The sequence below is a fragment of the Cervus elaphus genome, chromosome 33, assembly GCF_910594005.1.
Source record: "Cervus elaphus chromosome 33, mCerEla1.1, whole genome shotgun sequence".
Lineage (NCBI taxonomy): Eukaryota > Metazoa > Chordata > Mammalia > Artiodactyla > Cervidae > Cervus > Cervus elaphus.
The window spans coordinates 18,619,330-18,642,632 of record NC_057847.1 but is presented as its reverse complement, the minus strand read 5'-3'; the positions used below and the strand labels follow the sequence as shown (position 1 = coordinate 18,642,632).

Sequence of the window (23,303 nt, the reverse complement as noted above, 5' to 3'; positions counted from 1 at the left end):
ATTGTTTCTCCTCTGTTTGCAATGCCCTCCTACCCACTTCCTCCTCCACCTAGCTTAGACTCACCTTCCAGCCCTGGTTTAAGCTTCATCACCTTGGGGAAGCCATTCCTAACAAAGATGCCCATTTTCTGTCGCCCCTAAGTTCTAATTTTAGTCATTGCTCCAATCTGTGTTACACTACCTATTTGTATATCTCCCCAGCTATAAATGAGCAACTTCTGGGCAAAGACTATGTATTCTTCATCATGGTACAGTGGATATCCAATTAATATTTGTTGGATTTTATGAATTTTAAAAGTCTTTGGATTTTTTAATGCACTCTGCAGCACTGTGACGATACCGCCCATTTCCGAGTTAAGAAGAGCTGTCCTGGGGCCTCAAGGACTCCGTGTCCTTGGGACCTTCCCTCTTTCCATACTGGACTCACTGGCCCTCTGAATCTGCCACTCCTGAAAGCGCTTTGTGTTTTCTGCCAACTTCTGGTCAAATTATCATAGACTGTCCTCCCCTGTGCTCAGGAATCTAAGGGTTAAAATAAAAAGAAGTTATTGTATTCAGAGATGTGTGCTTCTGGAAATTGCCTCACTTTTCTGAGACTCTGAAACCCATTCAGACAGATTCGAAGGACAGAAGGTTCCTTAGTTAGGGGAACTTTAATATGTTTATTGCCATATACCTTATTGCTGATAAAGATGACAATATGCTGAGTTTAAATGTTGGGCACTGCAGGATGACTATAATATAAGAGCTTTCTTTTGCCTGCCAGGTCACGTAGAATTCAAAATTTCACTTCTTAGCACTTTTGTCTTAAAGTAACACTTTTTCCCCAAAAGACGCAGTCACATTTTTTGCTTGTATTTGTACCGTGCTAGCAGTGTAGTCTGCATAGATTTCTCTTTCTGCTCAGCAGCTGGCATCTGAGTGTCTTCTCTGGTCTCCTTATCCCTGCTGCAATGCTTTCTTTCATCAGCATGTTGCAACTTTGACTTTTCTTGCCTCCCTAGAGTGTGTGATTTGGTGGAACTGTATCAGCAATGACATCACCACCACGTTTGCTTAGGGGGCTGACGTCTTAGTTTATCAATGGAAGCATTGTGAAAAATCACACGGGCGAGATCCATTTAGTTCAGACAGTTTGTATAGTACAAGGGTTGAGAATTCTCAAAGACCATGCTTCATTGGATATAAAGAGAACCTCAAATATTATGTTCAGTACTTAAGACTCCATGGTTATTTCTCCTTGGGAGCTGGGAAGAGGGAATTGATACAAAAACAAAGATAATTGATGGAATACATTCTCTCTAATGATGTGTTACATCAGATAAAATTACCTGAGAACTAATTGTTCCCAGTCTTCGCAGGCCACTGAGTTTCAAATCCACCTATTGAAATGATAAGAATGGAACGGCCTTGATGTACTCCTTCCTTATACAGCACGGCAGGGGTAAGATGGGTGTAAAACTCACAGACAAGGCTATCTTCAGAAACTGACCAGGGATCATAATCCTATCGAGCCTCATCGGTACCTTTTAATCTCAACTTTGATAAATCAGCTCTTGGCATATTTATCAAAACTTTGTTCAGAGATGTTCACTTGGGTTTGTAAAATGTTAGATAATAAGTCTATTTATGAATGGGTAAAGGAGCTACCTAAATATTTACATATGGAATTGGACAAAGGACTCAGCTGCTCTGAAACACCTTTACCATATGCCAAAGAGAGCCTGGAATTCTCAGCCTTTCCAACATTTCTTTGGGTTCAGGTATAGTCTCCCAAAGTTCCCTCAAGAGACTGCCACTAAAGCCCACTGACAGAGGCACATCACACCCCAGCTCTCTCACATCAAACTTGTAATCAGGATGTGTCAGTGGACTGGTTTTGGTTTGGTTTGGTTTGGCCTCGGTTTTATACGTAATTTATCGGAATCACTAGTTGGCATCCTGGCCATCAGGGAAGAACACACACAACAAAACAGGTATGGATTCGTCCTTCCTGCTTCGAGACTGGATCCACTTTTCTCTAGTGTAGCACTAACACCAACCACACGATCCTGAAATAGGAAGATACGTGGTATTCGCAGGTTAGAACCCCAGATGTGCCCTTGTAAGGAAGCCCAAGAGGACACAGGAGCTGGAATGGTGATCTAGAAGCCAACTGAAATCAACCCTATAGTCATTTGGGGAAAAGAATCGAAAAAGAAATAGCACACCCCTAGACTGGGTTATGGGACCCCAGACACGACACTAAATTTGGCTTCTTTGTATTACTGTTGAAACGGTTCCCACAGTCTGCCACCTCTCTGAGCTCTTCATATGCTGGATGTTGAATAACTGTGGGAACAATGAACCTCATCATTTTTTTCTGAGGAGGCCTTTTGTTGGTCCCACTGACCCAGGCATTTGAAAGATAAATATTTCAATTCTGAATTTAGGCTCTGATCAAGCATCTACCAATCTGACAGTTATCTTTAAGCCACTTGTCTTTTACTATCTCTCTACTTTTACTTAAAAGTTTGATCAAATTTGCAAAGCCAGGCACAGAACTGTGCTACACTTCATGATTCTGGTTTCAGATGCTAAGTCTATAAAGTAGGTTGCTTCAGCTCTTCAAAGCCTTCCCCTATCTCTGGGGTGGTTTATACTTCTCTATAGGCAGGAAAATGCAGAGACAAAAATGAGGTGTTGCCCTCCAGAGTCCGTTATCTTGCCTCACTGCCTTCCTAGATTCAGCTCTAATCTGTTGACCATGGCATGGTTCATGTTTCATTTGAAGGAGTTGTTTTTTCCTGAGAGGGAGGGACGATCCTTTTTCTCTGGACATGTGTTATAAATCTTGTTTTCTCTTGTTACATTTTGTGATTTTGTTTGCATCTTTATACAAAGGGAATTTATAGCAGTATCAATTAAATCCATATAAGGAAAAAAGTATCACATCTAACTCTATGACTCCTAAAAGACAAAAAGTATCTATTTAACACAATTTTGCTTCTTTCAAATAAACATAGTCACAACTGTATCTTAGTTCCTTGGGGGAAGCTGTGGAAGCCACTGAATAAATCCAATAAAGCTTAAAGTTCCTTCCCATGTCTGTTTTATGCATGGTTTGTAAAGTTTTAAAAGTTTCTGATGGTCTGTTTGTTCTACACTCACAAATCAACCCCCTCCCATAAAAAAATCTCAAAACTATAGTTAATTCATTCTGGGAGAAATAGCCAGGAACCTAAATAAGACATTTGTGATTTTAAAAAATATGTCAAATTTGATACTTTCAAATGGGGGGAAATTGCAATTGATAGAGATTTCTGATGTCTTACAAATACTTGCATCCAATTAAAACAGCAACTAATTTTAGTAATTGGCCAAATTCCTAATTTTTCTTTCCTACATGCCCATGAACATAATTATTTAGCATAACTGAGTATGAAGAAGAAAACAAAAGCAAAATATCAAGACCTCAACTAGCTTCCTGAATACTGACTCTAGAGTTATCTTTAGGACTGTATATTAGAAATGCTGACCTCAAAAGTGATGATTGAAAAGTAAAAGGCATGGTGAGACCCTGCTCTGACCCGAGGTGTTTGAATGCACAGGTGTGTAAGAGAAAAACTTCCCCGCGCACTGCATGTGAAGACACACCTCCCTCTGGGTGTGTCAGCTATGAAAGTGCTGCCATCCAGGACTGCTGGCCGCTTAGGGGTCATGCCATGATTGGTTACATTGGTGTATGCTGCTATTTTGTAGTCATCTTCATATAACAGAATGAAGAAAATTTTGAAATTTTTTTTCTGAAATTGAGAAAATGTGACCAAACAACCCATTAGTCATGACTTCCAGAGGTGAAGTGAAACCTGCAGCATTTTGATATGATGAGACAGATCAAATGATTTCTACAGGGTAATCACAACAATAACAGATTACAAATCTCAGCCTTTACCCTCTATCCTTTCACTAGTCTATCTGAAGTCACATTTTCATTCTATAACTCTGGACTCACAATATTTTGCATTTTTGGATAGATGCATGAAATGAAAATTCCAGGGCTCCATGTATTTCCAGAGTAGAAAACAAGGTTCTGAAGAAAAGGTAATTTATCATTTGACTCTGAGAACAGCATAGAGGTTGGTCAAAGAAGGTGAATTTAATATGATCTACCAGTCATAGCATATCCAATACCCTCTTAAATGATTCTCATTTCCAGTCTATAAAACCCTGCAGGGGAATTCATTGTACAAATTTGTTGTACAACAGTATCCTCTTCAGGCACCAAGGAAGACTCATTTATCTCAAATTGCAGAACAGAATGAACAAGCCTATTTCAATCTGTTGTTATCCTTCTGAATTAATTTCAGAGATGTCACTAATCTTATGCCCCCTATTCCATGGAGAGCTGAAGTGAACCCTCTTTTTTCTTCTTTCTAGCTCTCCATCAACCAATGACTGTACCAATGACCAATTAATCAGTCAAACCAGTTTGCTGTGTGCATGAGACAAAATACACATCGCTGAGCTTTCTTCAAAGGCTTTATAGGGACTGCTTCTTAGAATGAGGTGCTGGCAGTGGGATGGGAGGACGATGGGAGGGAAAACATGAGAAGAAGAGGGGGGGGACTTGGAAAGCTGGTGGGAAAAGAGCAAAAACACAGATCTAGAGAGAGTGCTGAGCATGACCAGATGTGAGAGGGAAAGAGAAAGGTGGAGTAGGTCAGACCAGGAGAGTGAGGAGATGGGGGGCCAAGGTGTGTTCTTGAGGCCCTCAAGTGAAAGAATAGAAAAAGCACAAACATTCTCAGTCATTCTTCTCTCAAGTGCTGACTAGGTTCCAGAATATTATTGCCCCATCTCAGCTGAGTGCAAGCATATTTGTGTGTAAAATGTGTCATGGAATTTCCAGGAGGAAGGGAACTATAGCCCCCATCATGACAGCCTCTCGTTCTGAGCTTCCACTGAAATTTTAATTGGGACTGGCAGGGTGTGTGTGTGTGTGTATGTGTGTGTGTTGTGCGTGTGTGTTTGTTCCACATCTTTAACCTCCAATGATAGATTTGAAACAATGGGTTTGTATTATAATAGCTAATGTTTGCTGAGCCCTATCAGTCAGGTACTATGCTTCCCTCTTCACAGAGATGATCTCATTTAACTCTCAGACCTAAGGACGATGTACAGTTTTACAGATTTCCATTCAACACATCAGAAAACTAAAGCTTAGAGAGGTTAAGTACCATTTCCTAGCTAGCAAGTGCTGAAGCCAGATTTTTCTCTCTTAAAATATAGACTTGATAAAGAGTATGTATTTGATCATCTAAGCTCTAGTACTGCATCAAGAATGAAGGTACAGTCAACAAATGTTTAACAATGTTGTAATTAAATTGGCCATCTGTTCATTAATAGAAAGGGGTTTGGATTCTTTTTAATTATGCAGTGAGCATGTCTACTGACACATTAACGTCTTAATGAAACCAGTGAATTTCCTGATCCTTCTGAAGCAGTGTATACACTATCTTTCAGAAGTCATTGGAGAATACAAAAGCAGAGTGTCAGCTCTAACAAGGGCCTCTCTATAAAAGGGCCAGTTGCAACTCATTCTTACAGGCCTAATTCATTGAATCCCTTCTTTGAATCCTTCCTAATGCCATCATCTAAGGACAACTGAAAATTCCATTCTTCACTATAGGACTGTCTCTCTTCTCACTCTACTTCGTGAAGCCTGGCTGGGCATAGTGTTCCCACTGAATCCAAGAGAAGCTTAATGTTTAGATTATTCTAAAGGGTGCAGAGTAAGATTATGAGCTGACCATGATTTGAAAGCAGGAAGAGTTAGAATCTTAATTGGACAAGTCTACCATATTCCTTTATACTCAAAGCCGTGCACAGCACTTGTACTCTGAAAAACAAAAATACCATGGTTGTCTTAATTCCATGATCTTAACAGTGTGTTCAATCTTTACAAATGAAAAAAGGAAGACAATTTTAAAATGCTGAAACGTTTTGCCTTTAACAAACAGCTTACATTAAAGTGCCACTATGAGGGCATTATGCTAAGTGAAATACACTAAGCTAAATGAAAGACAAGGCAAGTTTACACATACTGACTGCATGGTATCCCTAACATGTTAAATTAAAAAAAAATCTAACTCACAGAAACAGAAAAGTGGTTTCCAGGGTACCTGGAGAGTGCTGGGGGAAATAAGGAGAGATCGGTGAAAAGATTCAGATGTTTAGCTGTAAGACAAATAAAGTCTAAGAATCTAATGTAAAGCATGGCAACTACAGTTGATAACACTGTAATTATATAATTGAAATTTCCTAAAAGGGTAAAATTTTATTGTTCTTCAACAAATAAAGGTTAAATATGTGATGGATATGTTAATTAACTAGGTGGTGGGAATCTTTTCACAATATACATGCATATCAAATCACCACAATGTACACTTTAAATATCTTACTAATTTATGTGTCAATTATACTTCAATAAAGCTGAAAAAAATGGTGCCATTATGTTAATGTTGAACTTTAGGGATCTGACTTTTATCATCATATCTCCATTGCTAGACAAAAATTTTTGAAAATAACACATATAAGAAGCAATGCCCTTTCCTTTAGTTAAACTTTAGTCTAAAGTCGATATTAACTTGCATTTCAACTTTTCCATAAATCTGGTCTCTGCTGAAACTGGTCACTACAGTTCTCAACACCGTATTAATTTTAATTTGGCTTGTATTTCTCAAACACTTCCTGCAGCCCATTGTGCTAAATGCATTCAATCAATCCCCTTTCTTCAGTCTCCACAACGGTGGCATATGCTTCTCCTGGACTTTGTAGGTGAGGGCGCTGAAGCTTACACGTCCCAGCAGTTGGCACAGGGTGGGGGCAAGAGCTGAGTCACCAGTCTGAGCCAGAACCCATATCCTCACCCACCATGGGAGGTGACTGTCCCGGTTTAGCTACCTTATAAGACCTTTCACGTCGAAGAGCACTTGAATCTTGCAAAGATCTGAGGACTCTTGTATGATGCAGACAATAGATGGCCTGTGTGTGCTAGAGAATTAGGGAGGTAATATACTAAGTGATTAGTCAGGATTCCTGGTATCACCTTCCCTAGAATATCTTACCACAAAATCATAATCAAGTTAGTAAAACTGTTACAAATTGAATCCCAAAGACTGCTGAATCCCAGTTCTCTCTCTAGAGTAGAGCAGCTAAAAAAAAGAATAATTGGGGTGAGTTTTCTGAGGGTCTGAAAAACAGTATGATTTAATGACAAGAACACTGAGCCATTAACAGGGATCAGGGTGTTAATGCCAATGAAGTAGATGTGTCAGGACTCTCGACCTCTCTGGACCCAATTCTGTTCATCTTTGTACCAAAGAAAACATTCTTTCATTCAAGACAGATTTATTAAATGCTTATTATGAACCAAGTCCTGTGCTAGATGTTGGGATATCCAAACTGTAGGAGATAGCCCTTCCCATCTAGAAATTTATAGTTTAGTCAGGGGGGGATAAAGACAAATTGGTAATTCTGGGTGGTGAGTGCAATGATGGAAGTATACAGAACATTCTGTGGTAACACATGTTAAAGGAATCCAGTCGAGGCATGGGTGGCAGTGTTCAGGCAAAGTTTCCTGGAGGAGATAAGTAAAAATCAACGCAAGCCCTGGAAGGATGAAAACAAGTTATCTAGATGCAGAAAGGCAGGGAACCTGGGTGACAAGGCAGGGGGCAAGGTGCATCTCTGGAGGAAGGAGCCACGGCCAGAGCCCAGGGATGACAAGAAGCCGGTAGTGTGCCTGCAGAACTGAAAGGAGGTCAGAATGACTGAACCCTTGTGGGTGGGCAGGTTGTGGAGGTGTGTGCCTGTGTGTGCACGTGGGCTGATGGGTGTGGGAGGACTGGAGTGATCAGGGGAAGTCGGGAGAGACGGAGCAGCAGAGCTAACCAGGAACCAGTGCGTAAAGAACTGAATACCGTGAATAACCTGTCCAAGAGCAACGGGGAACTGGGAAAGAGTTTTAAAGAAGGGGCTGGCATGATTGATGAGTAGTTTTGAGGGGCATCCTGGCAACAGCATGGAGAATAATGTTGGGGAAGGAAGTCTGGAGGTAAGTAGGTTGAATAGGAAGCTGCTGCACTCGTCTAAGGCAATGGTTCCCAACCCTGAGTGGGCAACAGAATCACTTGAAGGGCATGTTAAAATACAGATGGCAGGGCTCCAGCCCCAGAGTTTCTGAACAGGCGGGTCCCTGGTGTGTCCTGAAAAACTGCATTTCTTATGCGTCCCCCCTACCCCATGCTGGGGCTTCCCATCCAGGGGCCCACTTTGAGAACAGCGGTTTGAGGCAATGTTGATTGCTCGTTGTAAAACTCTGGGGTTCCTTATCACTCAAAGCAGTTTTTCCTTCATGAATATATATTTTGTAAAACACACTCATTCTATCCAAAAACATTTTTTCATAGCTGAATATGGACCTCATGAAGCTAATTCATTATCATTGTCCTAGATACGGCCTTACTTGTTTCCATTTCATCTCTTCTATTTTCTCAAGTTGAATTTTATTTGATACACCACAGAAAAATCTCATGGTACATCCAGTAATTTGCAACAGGATTAAAAAGCTGAAATGCCACTGCAGTTGACTAAATCCTTTGTCTGACTAAAATACAATAGACCAATTGAAGGCTGTAATATTTGGGCTCAGATTTTAGAAATGAAACCTTGTAGAGGAAAAAAAAGTCTTATCTGCTTTACATGGATTTAAAAACCCACTCCTCTTATTTTGAGGATGAAAAAAAAAAAAGAGAGAGCAAGAGAGAGATGTTAACTGCAAACTGAAAACAGGCCCATAATCACAAATTCCTTTTCTTATTGAGTATCTAGTAAAGAACATTATATCAAGGACAAACAATGCCTCTTCAGAAAGGGGAGAAAAAAAAGGAACTCTGTTACTTTAGAACAAGGCCTGCATGTCCTTAAAAATCAGTATAATTGAAACAAAAACGTTCTGTGTTAAAATTTTTTCATTTTAATGACAGTGAATTTGAAAAACCATCAGACAGCTTTGACTTAATGGTGGACTATTATTCATGCTGCAGAATTATTTTAGCAACATACTTGAGTCTATTAGTGTATTATTGTAGTGTATTAGTGTATATATTGAAACACATACCCATCTCATAAGAAAGATCAAAACAGTCAACACATAATGATTTACTGACACCATTTCTTAGGTGTTTACTTCCAGTGATTCTACATGGATTCTCTTTCCTTTATTAACTTAATATCCGAGGTGCAAATTTACCAGTTCTTTTCTCTCTCAGTATCAGGCTATTTTCTTTAGAAAACACTGCTTCAGTATGCTTGTCCAAAGTTCCCTTGAAAAATGTAAAGATTCTTCCCTGTTACTAAAAAATATTAATCATCTGAATCTTAATGAAGGCTAAAAACAGCCAGAGTAACTGATAAAAGGGACTAATGAAGCTGATTCCATCAATTCAGGTATTCTCTCTTAGCTAAGTAACTTCTGTTTGTGAACTCACAGTTGGTTTCACTAGAAAGGATTACAGCATCTCAAGCAGTGGGCCGTAATTATTATTACAGGTGTGGCCGCAGACGGCAGGAGCAGATGAGCTCATAAGAAACAAAGATTTGCTCTGCCGAATGATCTATGTTCAGTCAAGAACAAAGAGCGGCCGCATAAATGAGCGGCCGTGTCAACAAATGGAGCCATCACTAGCATACACGTCAGAGTGCGCTCTGTCAGCCAGCATACACACTCTCTCCATGTCCGTCCTGTACCCTCGCGGAGGTGAGTTTGGCTCCTCTGTCCTCTCCAGGCCTCCCACTGGTGGGCAGGGGCTGGCTGGGTAACCATAAGGAAGCTTTGTTCCCTTCATCTTTCACCACCAGCCCCCAACCTCAGTCTATTTTACAACCTCCGCAACATCAACACAGCCGGTGACCCTGAACGAGAATATTAAGGCTTTATTTCTCTCTCAGCCAGAAGGAGGACAGTAAACCAAATTTATCTTTAGGGGTTGAATACTAAAGTGAGCAGCACTGATTTTATCTGTCTTTAGAAAGTCCTGTTTGGGTCCAACAGTGAACTGGGTTGGATTTTGGCTAATTGGGACAACGTGTTTTACTTCTTGATTTTTAGATTTGTATGAAAGCAATTTACAGGGCTGGCAGCCAAGACTCCATTGGCAAGGTGACTCAGAAAAGAACTGCAATTATGCAAATGATCAAGAAAAAAAATAAGAAGAGCTACAAGATCTAGTGTGCCTAATTGAGGTGGGGCACTTGTATCCCTTTTCCCTGCTTTGTTTGGTTGTACTGTCAAAGACTGATCTACTCTGCGTGGGTTGGATGGTGAAGGACATAGTATTGAGCCCACAGTGGTTAGGGTTTCAGTATGGCCTTTCAGAAGATCATGAAGAGGATTAAAAGCTTTTTCATGCAAGCAAGGATTTTAACTTGGTGTTTATAAACCAACACTGGACAAGATTGAGGTGGAAAGGATACTATTAAGGAAACTTACAGAATGACATTTTAAAGGGTCTTTTATCTTTTCTCAACAATTTTTATTATATGTGAATCAAAGTCTTCAAACAGCTTTATTCATATCAGAAGTTTGGCTTTGGATACAGAATTGCTAACTTGAGGGTGACATTTGATTAAAGGGCGTGGGGTAGTGTCATTTGTTTAAGTAATGAATTCTTAAACACATGGGCAGGATTTTCTGAGGGCTACATAGGGTGGGGAGCATCCTGAAAAATATGCATAGGAGACTATCATATGCCTGTTTCTAAGTAGAATGTGGAACATGTGAAATGGAATGTAGAACGTGAGATAGTCCACCTCTATGTCTTTAGTGGCTAAAATTGCATGCCCTATACTACTACTTTGCAGACACTAGCTTGGCAGCTTGGGACTTTGAGGGCAGAGGAGAAAGTTCAGTGTACTGAGTGTGGCTGATCAAAAGGGGATGACAGCAGGCAGGGCCTTGACGTTGTAAGGAAAACAGTCGCAGCATTTTCCCCTCAAGCCCGGGAGACAGAGATAAATGAGAGGGCCAAGCCCCTTAAAAGCTATTAAAAGTCACTGACAGGCAAGATCTTGTCAATAGTGACCTCTGCTGTTTGCCAGGACTAGGCCGCCTAGCTTTGGGGTCACAGCGTGCCAGGGGCATGCAGAAAAGGGGTTGAGGCCTCAGGGGCTTGGCCTGGAACCGCCCCCCCCGCCCCCACACACACACACACAAAGCCAGTGAGTTGGGCAACAGCGCACTACAAGGGCTGTGCCCCCCAGGAACGTCAAGGCACTGGGTTTGATTTCAGCCTCCCCGTGGGAGGAGAGCACAGAGATAGGCCGCGGCACTCTGAAACCTGTATCTTGCCCAGTCGTTTGCTTTACTCTGGGCTGCTCTGAAAAGGAGGCGCCCTGTGGATTCGCTGCCTGTCGTCAGATTTAAGGGGGCACAGCAAGCACACACAGGAGAGGGAAGGCGTGAGGCTGTGTGGGGCAGAGATGCGGATCCCCACCCCTGCACCCACCCCCAACTCGGGACACGGACCAGCCTGGTCCATGTCTCACTGATCAAGCCAGACAGGGCCCGTGGAGACAGTGTTCTGACCTGGGGAGGAAATCAAGAAAGGCACTCAGATGTGGCAGCAAATGGTTCATCCCGATGGCAACAAGTCAAGTCAATGCCTGCGTGGAATTTTTGCCTGAAAAAGTGAACGTGAAAGTCACTCAGTTGTGTCTGACTCTGTGACCCCATGGCCTGTAGCCCATCAGGCTCCTCTGTCCATGGGATTCTCCAGGCAAGAATACTGGGGTGGGTAGCCATTCCCTTCTCCAGGGGATCTCGACTCACGGATCAAAGCCATGACTCATGTCTCTTGCACTGGTGGGCAGGTTCTTTACCACTAGTGCCACCTGGGAAGCCAAGCATTATGTCTTTCATAAAGACCTATTTCTTTCCTTTAAAAAAAATTTAACAATTTTTAAATTTATTTTATGTTTGGCCTCACTGCAGGGCATACAGGATCTTAATTCCCCAATCAGAGGTCAAACCCATGTTGCATTGGAAACACAGAATCTTACCAGTGGACCACCAGGGAATTTCCAAGGACCTATTTCTTGTCATTTTCCATGTTTTTGTCATTTCCTTTTGCATCTTTATATTTCCTTTTCCGTCTTCCCTGGTGGCTCAGTGGTAAAGAATCCACCTTCCAATGCAGGAGATGTGGTTCAGTCCCCGGGTCAGGAAAATTCCCTGGAGAAGGAAATGGCTACCTACTCCAGTATTCTTGCCTGGAGAATCCCATGGACAGAAGAGCCTGGTGGGCTACAGTCCATGGGGTCACAAAGAGTTGGACACGACTGAGTGACTAAACAACAAAAACAACCAAAGCATTCCACTAAGTGATAACTTGATTAGTTTTCCTCTCAAACTCATCCCTTCTCCCTCCTATCATTTTCTGCTATTGAAAAATCTGGATTTACCAGGAAATGATATTTTAAACTAGTGTTAGTTTTACTTTCTAATTGTAGCTAATAATGCCATAGCTTTGCAATAAATAATGTGAATAGCTTTGCAGTGTCTTTGGTGTGACATAAAGAATGCTGTAATTATACTATTTATATACGAGTGTTGTTGAAGACACTGGATTTGCTCCCTAAGGGAGGCACGTGACACTAAACTACCAGAGGCAGCAACCACATTTGGAGAATGAGTCACAACTTAATGGGAAGGGCAGGAATGAGGTGTTTTTGTATTGCCTTGATTATTCAACTAATTCCTTTCTTCTGATGTTTTTAAGGAAGCTGGGCCCACCCAAGAGGAGGAAGAGGTAAATAAAGAGGTATGGTCTTTTAGAGATGAGCCATAGGCTTTCTGTCTCTAAAACATATATCATGACACCTTTCAACCAACTGGTTATCAATTGATTCTTAAATGTTTAGCAGAGGGAGAAGTTACAAATATCACTATTTAGAGAATGAGATAATTAAGGATTAATAGAATTAAATAAATTTTCTTACTTTCTATGAGAAGGAATAAACAAGGTCATTATCTATCCCTCTATAGTTCCTAAGACAGGAACATAAAAATATCTTCCTGTTTTTAAACCCACTAGGTTTTTGTTTGTTTTTGTTTTTGTTTTTTTACCCCTCTAAAGACAGTGAAATTTTGTGCTCAAAATCAAAATCCTTAGTTTAAGTGGATAATTACAAGATTGTTGTAGGCATCCTATTTCTCTAAGGCATCAATAGGCCTTCTTATATTAAAAACTGCTTTATACAAATATTAAATAGAATGTTCAGGGAAGCCATTGAAGGTTTTGGTTTTTACTTTTATAGCTCCTTCTACTTTTTGGTATGGAAGAATATAGTGTATTTTTTAAATAATAAAGAAGTTAAAAAAAAACCCAGCTCTTCAATGTTGTGAGTATCTGAGCTGATCTTTAATAACAGGCATAGGTGGTTGATGGTAAGAGATCTTTAGGCACACACCTACAAAGCCCGCAGGCTTTCACTATCACCCAGTCTCATAGGATCTGTCATATTTTATTGGTTTCTCATTGGTTAGTCATTGTATGGTTTGGCACCATACTGAAATTTTACATTTTTGAAAACAATAGTGTGAACCAAGACCAGATTTTTCCTTCTGTTATGTGTCATTTAATTTGCTCTGAGTGCTTAAAAAACCCCTACATATTCAGCCAATTATATATTCTCTCCCATACTACTTCCGTCTCTTGGTCAGGGAAATTATAATTATGAGTTTGATTTGAGGAATTGGAAGTGGGAGGAGAGGTGTCACTGTAGTCATGGAGGAATAAGGACGGGCTAGTAGCTTGGAGGAGAGAAGGGACAAGGGTGTTCATTACAGTGGGAGCAAATAAATATTAGGATGATTTGGCAGGACTATTACATGCTGCAATGAGGGGTGTGTGTGTGCCTGCCTGTGTGTGGCGTAGTCTGTTAATTCTTTAACATGTAAGCTATAGGCACTGGTACACTGGTATAGGCAATGCATTTAGCACAATATATAGACCCTTGATAAAAGTTAGGAATACCAACTTAGATTTTTTTTTTCTAATATGGCATTTTCTATTTTTCCCCCCAGGTAGTCAGTTGAAGATCTATTCTTTCCTTCACTACAAAGAAGGACCATCATAAGAATGTTCTACTCTTCTCACCTTCCCAAATAAAACTTTCATGAATAATGGTCTGTTATTGTCTAGTTCTCTCTGACTTTAGGCAAGGACACTTCTATTTTAATTCTGTAATTTAAAAATGTTTTAATTTAGCATCTACTATGTACCAACAGAGAAAAATGTCCCCAGATTTCCAAAACTTGTCATCTCAGTACTGGAAAAGATAGGGTTTTTTTGTTTGTTTGTTTTTGTTTTAAATATTACAAGTCATATATAAAATTTAAGCTTAAGTGTTATAAATTTTAGAGTTAATTCTTTTGTTATCGTGGACATATTTTACAGTTTTCTAGAAGAGAGATAAATGAGGTCTGAGGAATACAAGACTCCTATTTTTTACTGTGTCAATAAGCAATACAGTTATTATATGTAATTATTTTTTCTTAGCATTTATCAATTAGGTTTTTTTTTTGAGCTATAAACCAAGAAGACTGTGACTTGTGAAACTCAGTGTTTTAGTTTCTTTGACTTTTAACAAAGTAGGTCTAACACTAAACATTAGAAGCTGCAGCATCTTCCTAGAACTTAGAAACAGCAAACATTAAATTCCTAGTGCTGAGCTTTTGAAACCTTAAACAATTGTCCGATGTTTCATTGAGCTATTCAGGATCTCAGCTACCACTGTCAGCTGTGAAACAAGTGGTTCCGGATGCCAGGAGAGATGGAGCATCCACCTTAACTTAGACCAGAGTCTAGGAAGAGACTTTCTCAGCAGGTTCATCTGGAGGCTTTTCTTAGTTGCCTTAATGGTTTTGAGTCATGAGAAGTTGCTGATTTATATGTAAATCATCATTTCCTAGAAATCATAAGTAATTTTAGGCTATATTAGGGTTTTAAGCAATAGCTGAGCAGACTTTTGGGGTGAGGCATTAGGAAGGAGGCTGGCACACCTGGTTAAATACTGATATACTTGGGTAGAAGTTTAATAGGTAAGGAAATTATTAAGGTTCATTATTGATGCTCATAGGAATATGTTTTAGTATAGGTCTCCTCATTTTCACTACTTTCAATCTTTTGAACTATCTTTCAAAATCAAAGAAGAGATCTAAGTACTGACACTCCCTTCTAGAAACCACCAGGAAAACATAACTTTCTAGCCTTGTGTTGTATATTTGCTTCAATTTGTTAATTGTATTTTGATTTGTCATTGAATTTGCCACTAATTGACTTCTGTGTCCACAACTGAGTATTCTTGGGGTTTTTTTTTTTTTTTTAAGTTTATGGATATTCTACCTTTCCCCCCAAAAGAATTTAAGGCAGCTTGTAAAAAATAAGCCCAATAAAAATTTTTTTTCACTTGAAGGCTGAGTCAGAAATATAAGAAGTCCTTAGGGTTCATTTTCCAATTATTATGCAAAACATGTGAAATAACCAATAAGCAGCAAAAGTGGATTTTACTTTCTGCATTGCTTTTGCCCCAGTACTGCTGCTGCTGCTGCTGCTAAGTCACTTCAGTCGTGTCCGACTCTGTGCGACCCCATAGACGGCAGCCCACCAGGCTCCCCCGTCCCTGGGATTCTCCAGGCAAGAACACTGGAGTGGGTTGCCATTTCCTTCTCCAATGCATGAAAGTGAAAAGTGATAGTGAAGTTGCTCAGTCATGTCCGACTCTTAGCGACCCCATGGACTGCAGCCTACCAGGCTCCTCCGTCCATGGGATTTTCCAGGCAAGAGGACTGGAGTGGGAGTCCACTGCCTTCTCTGTGCCCCAGTACTACCATCACAGTAATAATCAAGAAGAGTCTGCCACCTGAAACTAGGCAGAGCTCCTGGGCTTGCCAAAGTCAGTACAACACGCCCAGGAGTGTTCTCAGAACACCTTTGATTTCACCACCCCTGGGTGTTCACAGAGAAGGGATGATACTAAAAGGTATGCAGCCAAACAGTAATGGTTAGATGTCATCTTCTGCTGGGAAGTAAGATAATTAAGTAATTGCTTTGCTTTCATGCCACCACTTACAGACACCGTAGTCTCTCTCGGGAAAACAATAACCTTTTTAAGTGGACCAAGCCCATACTTTATAGCATATGAATTTTTTTGGGTTCTGCAGTGTTTAGCATTTCAGATTGTAGTTTGGATACATTTCAGAGGAGTAGAGCCAACTTGGCATTACTCAGTGTCTGACCAGCCAACCTGGACCCCTTCAGAAGGTGATTTTCCAGGCTGAATTCTTCAGGGCCTTGTTTCCCCCCTCCTATTTCCTTCTCCATTATGTTGCTTGCATTCATGGCTTATTAGCAATGCCAGCAGAAATGTTGGCTGCAAAAGTCAGGAAAAGTACAATCAGTCCAAGTTGAAGGTTGCTAGGCATATAGATGAAAGATTTAGTGGGGAAGAAATAACGGTTTTAAATGAATTTTTTAATTCTTTCAGTTTTTATTAATCTATGATCTCTTTGATGTTATTTCCTAGAGGAGGGAATGGCAACCCCCTCTAGTCATCTAGCCTGGAGAATCCCAGGGGCAGAGGAGCCTGGTGGACTACAGTCCATGGGGTTGCAAAGAGTCAAACATAACTGAGCAACTAACACTTGATGTTATTTATCAAAGAAAATGGATCTTTCTGTGTTCCTTGTAATCTATGAACGTGATTAAGTGAATCTTTGTTTTTTTTAAACAAACAGTAGTCAAATACCCACTGTCCTCTCAGTTTTCCTACAGTGCCATGATAGATTTATATCCTGTGAAGAAGCTTCTCCACTTGCTTCCTTCCCATTGATTTCTCAGCCTCTCCACGATGTGCCCTTCCATCACTCTGATGTTCGCCTCCCTCAGTGTCCCTGACGTCTTACTGACTGCTAAATCCAGTGGATTCTGTCAGTCCTTATCTTGCTGAAGCCCTGCTACATTTGGTGCCGTTATTCTTCACTTGTTGAAGCTCTCTCCTATAAGATCCATGAAGCCGTATCGTTCGAGCTATTCCTGTATCTTTTTGACCATCCTCTTGCTGACACATCTTCCTCTACCCACACAGTAAATGTTGTCATAGCCCTGGGTTATGTCTTTTGCAAGCTGCTTTTCTCATAAGAGTCACCTGAGTAAAATTCCCCATTCTGATTGAACATGTACCTATTTGCTAATGACTCCTATATCTATCTCCAGTCTTAACTCTCATTCAAGTTCTGAATTTCCACATCCAGTTTCCTATTTGTTCTTGCCACCTACATAGCTCATTGGCCTCTCAAACAGAATTGACTGTGTTGAACTTTTGTTTTTCCTTTTTCATTGGCTCCTCTTCGCATATTCTCTTTCCTTTAGTATCTTTACCATTTATCCAAATTAGAAATCTAAAATTTCACTTTACGTTCCTTACCCTCTCTGATGTCTATACTGGCTAGGTTTGCATGCAAATATTTCTTGAATAAGTCCGTTTTCTCCATTCCTATCTTGACCTTAGTTGTGGTCTTTGTCATCTCTTACTTGGATTAAGGAAACAGTTTTTTATTTGTTCTTTCTTCCACTAACTGTTACTCCTTCTCAAATCTATCCTCCACAGTACTATTTGAAGTACAGTAAATCTTATCTGAAGTAAAATGCAAACTTGATCTAGTTATTTCCTTGCTTAAATCTCTTCAACACTTCATCATCTACACTATCCTATAGGCCTGATAGGTTAACATTTAAGATTCTTAATGTGAAAACACTTCCATTACTCTGGGAGATGCATCCAAAAAGATATTGTTGCGATTAATGTCAAAGACTGTTGTGCCTATGTTTTCCTCTAGGAGAGGGAATAAAAACAAAAATAAACAAATAGTCAATTCATCTGTGACAAAGGAAGTAAGACTATATAATGGAGAAGAGATTGTCTCTTAATAAGTGGTTCTGGGAAGACTGGACAACTACATATAAAAGAATGAAATTAGAACATTTTCTAATACCATATACAAAAATAAACTCAAAATGGACTAAAGACCTAAATGTAAGGTTGGACACTGTAAAACTCCTAGAGGAAAACATAGGCAGAACACTCTGACATAACTTGCATCAATATTTTTTGGAATCCATCCACTAGATTAATGGAAACAAAAGCAAAAATAAATGCATGGGACCTAATTAAACTTAAAAGTTTTTGCACAACAAAGGAAACCATAAATAAAACAAAAAGACAACTTATGAAATGGGAGAACATATTTGCAAATGATGCAACCATCAAGGCTTAATTTGCAAAATACACAAATAGCTTATACAGCTCAATATTAAAACAAAACAACCCAATCAAAAAACAGGCAAAGATCTAAACAGAACATTTTTCCAGAAAAGACATACAGATGTTCAACAAGAACATGAAAAGATGCTCAACACTGCTAATTATCAGAGACACGCAAATCAAAGCTACAGTGAGGTACCACTTCACACCAGGCAGAATGGTCATGATCAAAAAGTCTACAAATACTATTACCTGCTGGAGAAGGTTTGGAGAAAAGGGAGCCTTCCTACACTGTTGGTAGGAATGCAAATTAGTACAGTCACTATGGAAAACAGTATGAAGTTTCCTTAAAAAACTAAAAATAGAGTTACTATATGATCCAGCAATCCCACTCCTGGGCACATATCCAGAGAAAACCATAGTTCAGTAAGATACATGCAGCCCAATGTTCACTGCAGCACTATTCACAATAGCAAAGACATGGAATCAATCTCAATGTCCATTAGCAGATAAATGGATAAAGAAGATGTGGTGTATATACACATATGCAATGGAACATTAGCCATAAATAAGAAGGAAATAATGCCATTTGCAGCAACATGGATGACCTAGAGATTATTAAACTAAGTGAAGTTAGTCAAGAGAGAAAGACATGTCATATGATATCACTTATATGTGGAATCTAGAAAAAAATGATAAAAATAGATATATATGCAAAACAGAGATAGATTCACAGACATAGAAAACAAGCTTTTGATTACCAAAGAGGAAAGGGGCAGGGAGGGATAAATTAGGAATTTGGTATTAACCTACACACACTACTATATAAAAAATAGATAACCAACAAGGACCTACTGTATAGCAAAGAGAACTACACTCAGTATTTATAATAACCTATAAGGGAAAAGAATCCGAATGGCTCAGTAGGTAAAGAAGCTGCCTGCAATGCAGAAGACACAGGAGACACGGGTTTGACCCTAGGTCAGGAAGATTCCCTGGAGGAGGAAACAGCAACCTACTCTAGTACTCTTGCCTGAAAAATCCCATGGGCAGAGAAACCTGGCAGGCTATAGTCCAATGGACCGCAAAGAGTTGGACATGACTGAGCGACTAAGCACAGCACATATTTATAAAACAGAGTCACTTTGCCATGCACCTGAAACTAACACAACATTATACATCAACTATACACCAATTTAGAAAAAAGATTCTTAATATGAAAATGACATCCTCCACAAGCTGCATCCTGCTCACCACCCACTGTCATACTCTTTAAGTTTTTGAATCTACTAGTTTTGGTTCCCTGCACATGCACTGCACCTCTGAGACTTTTTCATATGGGCTTTCATTCTTAGAATGACCTGTCCTTCCCTTGTTACCAGTGGCTAACTCCTTTAAGACTCAGATTCAGTGTTACAACTACCAGGATTCTTCTCTAATACCTCCCAAGTAATGTTATGCCCCCTCCCTCAGTGATCCTATAACACTATGTCCACAAATGTGACTGTGTTTTACTGTATTACAAAATCAATAATCTTTACTGAGTCTGTATCTACCACCATAAACTCTCAAGACAGTTCCACACTAGCGTATTCCATGTGGCCTCTGTAGTACCTTGCACATAATAGCTACTAAGCAAAACTGCATAAAGGTCAAGTATTGACTGGATATTGAAGTTTGCCTTGTCTAAGACTCTTAGGTACCAGTATCTCTTGATTTACCATTGCTAGAGCTTTCAGTTCTTTATGATTTCTCCCCTCGTGCTATCTACTTAAGATACTTTAACAATTAAAGCTCCTTAAATGAACTTTATAATAATAATTCTTATAAGTTTTGACTCTTCCTTCTCATGAGGACTTTAAGTTATGCTTTGGTAGAAAGTCGCATGTTCTCTGTCAGCACCCTGGAAACCCCTGGCAGGGAGGAGGAACACAAGCAGAACAAGTGCGACACACATCTCTGGGATGCCAAGTTCCTTCTGGGATGATAAGTTGCCAAGCACCAAAGTACTGTAAGTCGTCATCCTCAGTGAATGAGAGGAAGAGGTGGTGTGGAAAGAACATCCTGTTTTGAAGAACCTCAGTGACTAAAGTGTTGTCATCTCATGTTATTTTTTTCTTTCTCATTAGTGCATCTGTTTAATCTTGTGCTGCCCCCAATACTAATGTGGTTGATTTAGGTCATTAAAGTCTTGTGTATACAAAGAAGATAGAGAATAGGCAGAAGAGAATATACAAAGAAGATAGAGAAAAGCAGGACAGTGAATTCCTGGTTTTATAGCCCTAATAGGTAAGAGTAGCACAAAAGATTTCACAAGCACCATCTTCTTGTTTCTGGAGATCTTCAAATGATGTAATGCCAATCACAATGACTTTTCATTAGCCCTCTTATCTGAATCACTGTTTTATCAGAGGCAATTTACTTCTATTTTATAAGGATACTTAGTTTGAAAACATTCACCATGACAATGAAGTTCTCATTAACAACAATATAGGGGTTATGCAAGAAGAGAGTTCTACTAGCAACTTGAATGCCTGCTATATGTCAAGAATGTAGTCAACACTTTATATATGTTCTTACTTAGTATGCACAATAACATCCTAAAATAAGATCCACTATCCAATTTTTAATATGTGGAAACCAAGCTCAGAGTTATGAGCTTGGTTATGAGCTTATAACCAAGCTCAGGTTACTTATGGGCATAAGTAACCATTTTGAGGTTTTACAATTGGTACGTACCTGCTCTTTGATGAAACATCAGTCTGTTTTTGTCTCAGCTTAAGTTCTCTAAAACTCCTTGTTCTGTTTGCTCAGATACAGTTTTTTAATTTGACTCTTATAGCTATTTTGCATGTTTTTAGCTTTAATAAGCTATGTATTGAAAGTGGTGGATGTGTCATTTCAAATTCTTGAGTGATGAGTACATTTATTACTATCAGAGTCTCAAATGCCAGAACTTGACAAATGTCAACAATATTAAGCATTCGTATTTGCTACTTGTTATTTAAGATACAAGCTACTCGTATCTTTATTCACAAGGAAGGATCAGGAATACTCTTTCTTTCATGGGCCACATAGCCTATTTTGATTAGTTAGTCCTTCTGTTTGTGATGACAGCTTAACAAGCTGACAGTGCTTCTCTTTTGGCTCTTCAGTTGAACTTGATTTTGATCTTCAAAATGAAAGGATTGGAGGAGTACTAACTTCATATGCTTGCTTAGTCACGAAATATGATCTTATCAAACATGAGGAAAACCACTTAAAACTGACATTTCTCTTAAAACCATTTGAAAATTCTGTAAGATTTTAAAGTCTGCAGGATCCTTACCTCTTCAGAATGTAACTCAGAGGAAGTAAGCCTTGATTCAGAGACAAAGGAATTCCAACCTGTAGGTTCCAAATCCTTAAATCTTTCTAATAAAAGGAGACACACACTTTCAATATGAAATTCTACTTTTTTTTCCTAAGGGCAGAGATGTTTTTCACCATGTTTGAGAAAGTGTTTTGGATTTCGTTACTTCAATTAAGACATGTGGCTGAATCCCTTCTTTGCTATTTTTGCAAGTTCACCTTGAGTATATAAGATTATCTTCTAAAAATATTAGATTAAAATGTGATTAACTACACTCTCCTAAATATTATATATAATCTTTTTTTTAAAAAAATCAGAGAATATGAGAACTGAGCTTTGTTGTTTCCCTTTTAAAAATAAAACAGATGTTCTTTATTATGGAGACATACCATAATATGTCACAAGTTTCCAGAATTGTGTCAAAATTACATTTCAGATTGCCAAGAAGATATCATATCAGCATAATACTTAGATCCAACGAAGCAGGGAGATAAAATTTTACAGGATATAATAATAACAAGTTGTACAGTTCAAGAACAACTTTTGAATTCACTTAAACCTAGCTGTGCTATGTAAGAAGACAAAGGAGCAGTGAGAACTTAGCTGGGTTTCAGACCCATAAAGCTGGCTCTCAACAGCATGAGTCACTCGGAGATAAAGGCATCCAGTGATTTACTTGAATTATTCACTGCCAGCCTGGAAAAGATTTGGGAAATTAGTAGTGTACTCACTTTTTTGATGGCATGGCAAAAGAAAGGCTAATTCATAAAAAGGAGAAACCCCTTTCATTTGACATTGGATTTCCTCCTAGCTCAAACACAAATGGCATTACTAATAATAAAGCAACGTGCTGGGAGGCTAGATGAAGACTGTGTGTCTGAAAGAATTGGCTACCATCTTTTGAGCACAATGAGGGCAAGCTGGGCAATTTTCAGTCTTTAAACAGTCTCATTTGACAGATTTATCTCTTCTTCTCTTTTTTTTTAAAAAGAACATTAATAAGAGTTCATTATTTTCCCAAGCAGTTGTGCTTTGTAATAAACTTGTCAGTTTCCATTTTTACCCTGTGAAAGATTTTTTGGCCTGGTTAGATGTATGATTCAGGTATATGCAGATTCTTTATGGAACTTTAGGATGATGAAGTATGCTTCCAGTGAGAAAGTACATTATCCACTACCCTTTTTCTTGGAAGATACTGACAGTCTGGTTATATAATCTGGCCCATCTGAGAAACTGGGCCATGCTAAATTAACCACAAGCTCATCATCATGACACTAGATGGTATCTGAGTCTCCTCTCCAGTGCGGGCACTGCCTTTTCTAAATTCAGGAAAGGGGTCAGGGCTCATGAGAACAGCAATCCATGATTCAGCCCATTCAAGGTATCCCCGCCAGGAGAGGCATGACAGACTGTTCACTGGGAACTCTTCAGAGATGGAATAAAACAAACAGGAAACGATTTCTTAATACCAAGAAATTGTGAATCCCAGGCTTCAGGAAAGTCCAGAGGATGTCAGTCGTTTTCTCTAACCTGAATGTGTGTATTTGTCAGGTTACATCTGTAATAGCTGCAGCCATGCCTGTTG

General features: G+C 39.4%; 1 long non-coding RNA gene across 1 annotated transcript; it reads left to right on the top strand.

Moving 5' to 3' along the window:
• The first annotated feature begins 7,941 nt into the window (after positions 1 to 7,941).
• On the top strand, positions 7,942 to 14,228 carry LOC122688725. Its single transcript, XR_006339555.1, has 5 exons — positions 7,942 to 8,098; positions 9,595 to 9,802; positions 10,154 to 10,287; positions 12,822 to 12,863; positions 14,129 to 14,228. It is a non-coding gene; the product is annotated as an uncharacterized LOC122688725 (long non-coding RNA).
• The last annotated feature ends 9,075 nt before the right edge of the window (positions 14,229 to 23,303 follow it).